The sequence below is a fragment of the Oratosquilla oratoria genome, unplaced genomic scaffold (genome assembly GCF_046742065.1).
Source record: "Oratosquilla oratoria isolate Oo_2021 unplaced genomic scaffold, ASM4674206v1 SCAFFOLD132, whole genome shotgun sequence".
In the NCBI taxonomy this organism is placed as follows: domain Eukaryota; kingdom Metazoa; phylum Arthropoda; class Malacostraca; order Stomatopoda; family Squillidae; genus Oratosquilla; species Oratosquilla oratoria.
In genome coordinates, this window is record NW_027467488.1 from 361,322 (window position 1) to 372,500 (window position 11,179).

An 11,179-nucleotide genomic window follows, 5' to 3' on the forward strand; every position below is an offset into this window, starting at 1 on the left:
TCGCACGTTATGACGTCATGTCGCTCTTGCAGTACAAAAATCTTATAAACCGTTATATTTCGTGTTTATCACTATATGAAATTATATTTCACGGAGTTTTTGCATAGAATAAATATTTTGAATAAATTACAAAATGAAGACTAAATAGATTAACACAAACCCATGCAAAGTAACCTTTCGCGCGTTATGACGTCATGTCGCTCTCGCAGTACAAAAATCTTATAAACTGATATATGTTATGTTTATCACGTTACGATATTGTATTTCACGTTTTTACATAAAAGAAATATATTCGAAAAAACTACAAAATGAAAACTAAATAAATTAACACAAACCCATGCAAAGTAACCTTTCGCTCTTTATGACGTCATTTCGCTCTCCCAGTATAAAAGTCTTATCAACTATTATATTTCGTGTTTATCACTTTATGAAATTAAATTTCACGTTTTTTACATAAAAGAAATATATTCGACTAAACTACAAAAAGAAAACTAAATAGATCAACACAAACCCATGCAAAGTAACCCTTCGCTCGTTATGACGTCATGTCGCTCTCGCAGTACAAAAATCTTATAAATTGTTATATTTCGTGTTTATCACTTTATGAAATTGTATTTCATGTTTTTATATAAAAGAAATATATTTGAATAAATTACAAAATTAAAACTAAATAGATAAACACAAACCCACGCAAAGTAACATTTCGCTCGTTATGACGTCATGTAGCTCTCGCAGTACAAAAATATGATAAACTGTTATATTTCGTGTTTATCACTTTATGAGATTATATTTCATGTTTTTACATGAAAGAAATATATTCCAATAAACTACAAAATGAAAACTAAATAGATTAACACAAACCCAAGAAAAGTAACCTTTCACGCGTTATGACGTCGTGTCGCTCTCGCAGTACAAAAATCACACAAACTGTTATATTTCGTATTTATCACTTTATGGAATTCTATTTCACGTTTTTATATAAAAGATATATATTTGAATTTATTACAAAATGAAAACTAAATAGATTAACACAAACCCGCGCAAAGTAACCTTACACTCGTTATGACATCATGTCGCTGTCGCAGTACAAAAATCTAGAAAACTGTTATATGTCATGTTGATCACTTTATGAAATTATATCTAACGTTTCTTGTATAAAATAAATATATATGAATAACTTACAAAATGAAAACTAAATAGATTAACACAAACCCACGCAAACTAACCTTTCGCTCGTTATGACGTCTTGTCGCTCTACCAGTACAAAAATCTTATAAAATGTTATATTTCGTGTTTATCACTTTATGAAATTGTATTTCACGTTTTTTGTATTAAAGAAATATATTTGAATTAATTACATAATCCAAACTATATAGATTAACACAAGCACACGCAAAGTAACTTTCGCACGTTATGACGTCATGTCGCTCTCGCAGTACAAAAATCTTATAGACTGTTATATATCGTGTTTATCACTTAATAGAATTATATTTCACGTTCTTTATATAACAGAAATATTTTGAATGAATTACAAAATGCAAACTATATAGATTAACACAAACCCTAGGAAAGTAACCTTTCACACGTTATGACGTCATGTCGCTGTCGCGGTACAAAAATCTTATTAACTGTTATATTTCGTGTTTATCACTTTATGAAATTATATTTCACGTTTTTACATAAAAGAAATATATTCGAATAAACTACAAAATGAAAACTAAATATATTAACACATCCATGCAAAGTAAAATTTCGACCATTATGACGTCATGTCGCTCTCGCAGTACTAAAATGTTATAAACCGTTGTATTGCGTGTTTATCACTTTATGAAATTATATTTCACGTTTTTTCTATATGAAAGAAATATACATTAATAAATTACAAAATGACCTTTCGCTCGTTATGACGTCATGTCGCTCTCGCAGTACAAAAATCTTATAGATTGTTATATTTCGTGTTTATCACTTTATGAAATTGCATATCACGTTTTTTACATAAAAGAAATATATTCGAATAAACTACAAAAAGAAAACTAAATAGATCAACACAAACCCACGCAAAGTGACCTTTCGCTCGTTATGAAGTCATGTCGCTCTCGTAGCACAAAAATCTTATCAACTGTTATATTTCGTGTTTATCACTTTATGAAATTATATTTCACGTTTTTTACATAAAAGAAATATATTCGAATTAACTACATAAAGAAAACTTTATAGATTTACACAAACCCACGCAAAGTAGCCTTTCGCTCGTTATGACGTAATGTCGCTCTCTCAGTACAAAAATCTTATAAATTGTCATATTTCGTGTTTATTACTTTATGAAATTGTATTTCACGTTTTTGTATAAAAGAAATATATTTGAATAAATTACAAAATGAAAACTAAATATATTAATACAAACCCACGCAAAGTAACCTTTCGCGCGTTATAACGTCATGTCGCTCTCGTAGTACAAAAATCTTATAAGCTGTTATTTATTGTGTTTGTCACTTTATATTATACTTCTCGTTTTTTATATAAGAAAATATATTCGAACAAACTACAAAATGAAAACTAAGTAGATTAACACAAACCCACACAAAGTAGCCTTTCGCGCGTTATGACGTCATGTCGCTCTTGCAGTACAAAAATCTCATAAACTTTAGGAAATTATATTTCACCTTTTTATATGAAATAAAAATATTTGAATAAATTACAAAATGAAAACTAAATAGATTAACACAAACTCACGCAAAGTAACCTTTCTTGCAGTACAAGAATCTCATAAACTGTTATATCTCGTGTTTATCACTTTATGAAATTATTTTTCACGTTTTATATATAAAAGAAATATATTTGAATAAATTACAAAATGAAAACTAAATAGATTAATACAAACCCACACAAAGTATCCTTTCGCGCGTTATTGCATCATGTCGCTCTCGCAGTACAAAAATCTTACAAACTGTTATATCTCGTGTATATCACTTTATGAAAATATGTTTCACGTTTTTTATATAAAAGAAATATGTTTGACTTAAAAAATTAAAACTAAATAGATTAACACATGAATAGTCCTTAACCTAACCATACCCCACCTTAACCCTCAACCCTAACCAGAATATATATTTCTAAATTGAATACAGTTATCCAAGTACCTGGAGGGATGAGGTATCAGAATATATATATGGTTATGGGGGTCTATCTCCCATTTCTTGATGTTCTGGTGAAACAGGGAGAAGAAACTTTCAAGACCTCGGTTTATGTTAAATCCACCAATCAAGGACATGCCTAAATGGATCAAGCGAGTGCCCTCAGAGGTACAAGGATTCCACAAAAGGTGTCTTTATTAGAAGAGCCCTGACAAACTGCAACAGAGTTGGAAAGGAAGGGCCACGCAAGTCCTCATCAACAACGGATTTGCCAACAAAGACATTGAAAGAATAACTAAGAAGGTAGTGGGCACGTGGTACCTAAAAAAGGAAGATGACCAAACACCAAAAATTATCATTAATATATTTCATAAATCATTCTTCTCCACGGCATACAAGGAAGATGAGAGAATTATGAAGCAAATAACCAGAAGGAACATCAAGCCGACTTCTGCAGACACCAAAATTATTTTCAACATATATTACCAAAATAAGAAGACATCAAGCCTACTCACCAAGAACAACAACAACAAGCCCATCACCGATAAACTTCAGAGCTCTCATGCTATATATAGGTATACGTGTAACCTTGGGGACTGCGCAACCCAACCTTCTTCCTATATTGGTATGACCACCATGAAGCTGCCGCGTAGACTGTCATACCATCTGACAGCAGGTGCTCCTAAGAATCACTCCAAAGATACTCACCACACCATCATACGAAGGGAAACCCTGGTCGGTCAACAACATAGAAATTCTAGCCACACACCAAGACCCTAGAAGACTACCTATCCTGGAGGCCCTATACAAAAAAGATCTTTCCCCAAATCTCAATGTACAAGCCCATGACCTGCAAGCGTTACCCAGCGTTAGGAGGTCGTCCGCCCATTACGGTGCTGGGGGGGCAAACTGATGACGTCACGCACCGCTCAGCCAATGGGAGAACAGACCGTACCTAACCCGAAGCAATCCAGCCAATCCCCATCCACCTTCCGGATATAAAAGTTGCTGATATTCTTGGAATCTCAATTACCTCAATTGCCACTGAAGAAGCACCAGGAGTTGCCAAAACGCGTTTTGGCTTTGGACTAGGCCTCCTATTTCTATCTCATGGCATACGGAGGCGAATTACTCGGACTCCCGCCTATGGAAGGCAAATTCGACTTACGAAATAGAGAGAAGATTGACAAAACGCTTTGTCACAACAAGCTTGCCATGTCATTCAATGATATATATATATATATATATATATATATATATATATATATATATATGTATGCATGTACATATATGTATATATATATATATATATATATATATGTGTGTGTGTGTATATATGTATATATATATGTGTGTGTATATATATGTATATATATATGTATATATATATACATATATATATATATATATATGTATATATATATGTATGTATATATGTATGTATATATGTATATATATATGTATGTATGAGAGAGTGATAGGTGGGGAAGGGTAAACGAAGATGGGCTAAGAATACATTTATTGTTCTTACGTTTCGGTTATTATAACCTTCCTCAAGTTCTCTGAGGAAGGTTATAATAACCGAAACGTAAGAACAATAAATGTATTCTTAGCCCATCTTCGTTTACCCTTCCCCACCTATCACTCTCTCATTTGTCTTAAACAATTTATCAACATATGTATGTATATATATGTATATATATATACATATATATATATATGTATGCATATATATAGATATATATATATACATATATATACATATATGTATGTATGTATATATATATATATATGTATATATTGGTGTATTTCGGTAGCAGGTTCTCATGTAGACAATTTTGATTGAAGTTCACAGCAGCTTCTGCGTTCACGACTTTTTTGCTGAGAAGTTCTACATCCATCCAACAGAAGCCACGAATCTACGCCAGGTATATCGATGACATCTTCGTATTGGCTAAAGACGATGACGAAATACAACACCTCCACCATTGCCTCCAGGAGGCATCGGGACTCAATCTCTCAGTAGAAAACAGTTCAGACGGATGTCTTCCTTTCCTCGATATTTTAGTTAACCAGCAACCGCATGGATTTTACACGAAAGTATTCTGTAAACCAACCAACCCAGGACTTTGCCTCAACGGAAGGAGTGAGTGTCCTGACAGGTACAAACGCGCCACAATCTCCGCGTATGTGAGGAGAGCACTCACACATTGCAGTAGTTGGCAGACCGTCCATGAGGAATTAGAACGAGCCACCCAGGTCCTCGTGAATAATGGATATTCAAACTCAGAAGTCTCCAAAGCTATCAACATCCAGCTTGACAGGTGGTACATCAAAGAAAATACCGCAACATCTGCAGGACACCATTTCCGTCTGTACTACCGTGGATACATGAACAGCCAATACAAACAAGATGAAAGAGCCCTTAAGGATATAATTTCCAAATACGTAGAAACAACCAACAAGGACGACAGACTGAACCTCACAATCTACTACAAAAACAAGAAAACACATCACCTCCTCCTAAAAAACAGCCCCAAAACTGACATCCCAGAGCTTCAACGTAGCCATCTAGTGTACGAATATAAATGCTTTTCAGGGAACTGTGCAGCCCTGCCCTCCACGTACATTGGAAGAACCACTACGAAGCTCTCCAGGCGCCTCACACTCCATCTATCAAACGGAGCTCCAAAGAAGCACTCAGAAGAGGTTCACGGGGTTAGTCTGACCAGAGAAATGATAGTCGGAGGAACTTCCATCCTGCATATCGAAAGAGATTACTCCCGTCTACGTATATTAGAAGCCCTTTACATAAAAAACAAAAACCCTTCTCTCAACTCACAAATCACTGACATGTACACAATTCCTAGCCTTAGAAATTTCCAAAACAGTTACAAGATAGTTAGAGAAGAGGACGAACGGCGTACGGCTCAGGCAGGTTCGCAAGCGGGATCCCGGGTCAATGCCTAGATCCCTATTGGCCAGCCTCGACCAATCACGTTCCTCCGTTTTTCTTCCACTCTGTATTTAGTTCCCTATATAAACTGCTCCCTTCTTTGCCTGTACCATAACCTGAAGATGACCTATGTAGGTCGAAAGCTTGTTTTAATAAAGTGTTCTTCATCTACAAGAACTTTCTATGTCTTTCGGACAACTTTTATGGGAGCTTCCCATTGCTCACCGTTCCATCATCAGAGATGTAGAACTTCTCAGCAAAAAAGTCGTGAACGCAGAAGCTGCTGTGAACTTCAATCAAAATATGTATATATCTATACCTACCTATGTATATATATATATATATATATATATATATATACATATATATACATATATGTATGTATGTATATATATATGTATATATCTATACCTACCTATGTATATATATATATATATACATATATATATATATATATATATATACATATAATACATTTCCTTTGAAAAAATACATACCCCTTGTGAAATACCGCCGTTGTAAAATAAATACCCCTTTGTATAATGCACAACCCCTTTACAAAATTCATACCCCTCTGTAGAATGCATACTTTTTTGTGAAATATTAATCATTGTAAAATATACACCCCATTTGTAATATACATACCCCTATCTGCGTGAAAAAATACTTTTTGTAGAATAAGTACCCCATCTTCGTGACAAATATACTCCCATTTTGAAATATCCTTTCGTAAAATATATTCCCCACTACATTCGTTGTGAAATGTGAACTCTGCATGACAAACAAACCCCCTAACGATTAGGTTAGGTCTAAGCTAGATTAAGATGCATTGACAATCACGTCGATGGGGTCCATTTTCCATGGGGGTCCATATTCCACAGGGGGTCCATATTTCACAGATATAATGCTACGAGCCAAACTACATGTTCTATGAAGAACAGAAATACTGAAACATTATATTTATATATGTCTTCCTTGGTGTCTACACAGAGACAGGCCTACCAACTTTACGGTGTAAGATACGGCATACAAACACGCAACTACATACATACACGCATGCGTACATAAAGATACACACGATTATACTTAATGATCTTTTTTTATCAAATCCTAGTTCTATACTAATTAAAAGAATTATGAAAACAAATGATAATGAAATGAGTAGCGAGATAGACGACGATTTCAACAAGGCGTCGGAGAATTTCCGAAAGAAAATTATTATTTATCTATTTACCTAGCTTATCTCTTCACTCTGCTTATATATTTAATACCTGATCTATTTGTTTAATGCATTTATATTTTCATTTATCGATTCCTTTATTTATTCATCTACTTTTGGCGGGAAAATATTCAAGTTGAACATACAGTATGTAATCACGCTGTCAGGGTTACCAACCTCAATTCAGCGCAGTAAATATAAACTTTCACAAATACCAAAAACAAGTCTATCTATATGCCAAAGGCTTTTTCCCCCTTATATGGGAGGTAGCCAAATCAAAAGGCAAGTACTCACTCCCACCTGTATATAAAAATAGATAGATAATATTCAAATTACTGACATGACGTAGCTGCATTTCCAATTAATAAGACGCACGATATATATATATACATATATATATACATATATATAATGAAAAATACAAAATATACATAAACACGCCGAAACACGGAAAATTCCATTTATATAAAAAACGTACACACATAAATAATGAAATCATCTCATACAGGCAAACAAATGGCCGTTTCAAATCATATATCCACTTCTTGGGAGATAGTAACTGCTTGCAGCATTGTGATATTTTTCCGAGCCTTGGGCGTGACCATAACATTAGCAACTAATTCGATTTCTTTATAAAAGTATTGACAAATTAAACAACTCTGATGTTTACAAATAAAGAAAGATAGATATAAAACAGCGTGTTTCAAGATGATCTTGTATATCTATTAACCTAGTTGTAATATACAGGATAACTGTTATCCTCATTTAGTCGCCCTGTTTCCAATGGCCATTTTTAAAAAGATATAGATTATTCCATTGTATACTTTTCATTGTTTTCTCAGCAACTATTCACTGAGACTAAAAAAATATGTCAAAGGCAATGCTTAAGCATTATGCAGCAAATGATATATAAATGTTTGTATATTTGTGTTTCAGTTTGTCGTCGCCAAATTTAAAATTGACCGTTTAATGTTCCCCTCCCCGCGCCATTGGCGGTTGACATGCAGGCGCGACATTACGTCACAGATCTACTCAAAGAGAACTGAGTCGTCTCTAATCTAAGAGAATGGGAATCGTGCAAACATAGACAACACCAACCATAAACACATTTTTATTAGGAGGGAGGGGGCGGAAGGGGTTGATAGACAAGCCACAGAATTTACCTTTCATGCTACTGAGCGCAAAATATGAATATTTACGTGTATTTGTTAATATACGTATACCCCGACATCCGATGTACTACAGCTATGCAAATATATAGCAAATGCATATTTGTGACAGCAGTTTTCCTGTAATATATATTTTTCATATAAATAAAATTGTAATAATTAGAATATATTCAATATATTTGTATAGGTTTTGTCACATAAAATAGGACATCTTGACAAGACGCATGCGTATATGGCAACAAGGGTACTGGGAGGGAGCGGGTGAGGGGATGAAGGAAAATTGGCTTTGAAATAGGGAGGGTGAGAGAGATAGCCAGGGAAGGACAAGATTTTCTATCTATTCATATATATATATATATATATATATACATATATATATATATATATATATATATATATATATATGTATATGTATATATATATATGTATATGTATATATATATATATATATATATATATATATATATATATATATATACATTCTTTTTTTCAGAGAAAATCGCAGTAAAGGAACAAGGAGAGAAGAGAGGGGGAGGGACGGAGGGAGGAGGAGGTGGGGAAAGAATGTTTGTAGGTATTTCATACCGAGATACTACAAGGAGATCTATTTGACCACGTACGTGCAGTGGCGGTCTTGCTTCCAGACGAATCTCCACTTTCCGACGCTGTATAAATATGGGAAGATATCCTCATCATCTCTATCAACCACCTCCACCTCCATAATCCACCTCCTCCTCAACATCTACACAACACAACAGAAAAGGGCTCCTACCACTTCCCTCCCTAACCCTCCCGTCTTCAAAATTTTCTCATTTAATTCACCTCAACATTTTTTCTCTCAATTTTCGACCCAATTCAATTCTACATTTTTTATTTAGGTGTTATCACCATCATCATCATCTTTATTGTCTTCATTATCATTATCAAATCTACGGATACAGCTATGTTCGTTTCCCTGATTCATGGCCACAGCTACAATATCGACATAAAGAAATATATATAATATTGTAATTTATATATATTTTTTCGTTCTGGGCTAGAATAATTTTATTCAGATGAGTATATACACCAACCATTAATCCTCCCCACCATCAAAAGGAAAATAAATAAACACGAAGTTAAACTTAAGGCGTTCAAATTTTGAACGACAAAACAACGACGACGACAACAATATAAAACTTCTCCTCTCGCCACCCGCACCCTACCGAACATATGTACACGATTTTCTTATTTATAAAATGCCTTTGCAAAATATATATTATACATGATTAATTCAAAATATTCAAAATAACATCTCAAGTCAAAGAAAAAATCGGCTGGAGCTATCCTGAGGAAAATTACTGTGATGTTCCATGGATTCGAAGATATTTGAATTTAGTCACGTGACTCCTACCTGCCAATCACGGAGGATGTCCTGACAGGCGTACCAAATGTACCCTAAAAGTGCGTGTATATATGTATATGTATATATATATATACATATATATATATATATATATATATATATATATATATATATATATATATATATATATATATATACATACCATGTATATATTTCTTTCTTTAGTCTAGTTTCAAGGTGTGTTATGATAACAGCATTGGAAACAAAAATAATTGTGTTTCGTATGATGTACGAGAAGAAGAAATATTATGAAATTTATGAAAAAGGAAGAGATTGTACTTGGCAACAGGTTATAAAAGTCGTTTGTTCGGATGGTGACCTTGACTTGGGTTTTGTTTCTGTTGATGGACTATATATGCATTTCATTATAAACATTTTATGTAGAATATATTTCTAATGTAGTATATCTACGTCTGCCATTACATATCTTATTTGTGAACATTTGTTTATGTAGTTATTTGTTTATTTATATTTTGTACGCATACGGACAAAGTCGTCGAACAAGCGTCAAGCTAAGTTTGTGTGAAATTACGTTTAGAATTTTAATTAATTATTTTCTTTAACAAAGCCAAAACAAACAAGGAAAATCTAAGATTAATTCTATGTTATTTTACTATTATGTTATATAATGTTCGATACGTTAGATAGATTTGTGTTTGTCATTTGTATGGTATCCAGATAAGCTAGCCCAACAAAACTTCACTTTTTCTAGATATTCATTCGAACAATATCCTAGATTTGAGTCAAACAATAGATAATATTTTAGAAATGTGTATGTAAGATCGACTGTATTTGTACTTTTTTCCCATTTTGTGTAAATTTTCGTCTCTGGAAGAAATAAATATAATGAGTATGTGTTTGTAATCGCATAAATATTTATTAATTTATTTAGTAATAATAATAATAATAATAATAATAATAATAATAATAATAATAATAATAATAATAATAATAATGATAATAATGATAATAATGATAATAATAATAATGATAATAATGATAATAATGATGATAATGATGATAATGATGATAATGATGATAATGATGATAATGATGATAATGATGATAATGATGATAATGATAATAATGATAATAATAATGAAAATAATGATGATAATGTTAGGTCCCTGTTAGGTCCCAATCACGGAACCCGATAGACACCGACTTTAATGTCCATTCTCGTCTTTGTGATGCCTTTTGTTGTCCTGATGGTTTGGCATACCTCTTCGAAATTGCTGGCTTTTGTAATGCGAACAAGATTGGTGGCGACGATGCTACTAACCACTGCCGTATTCT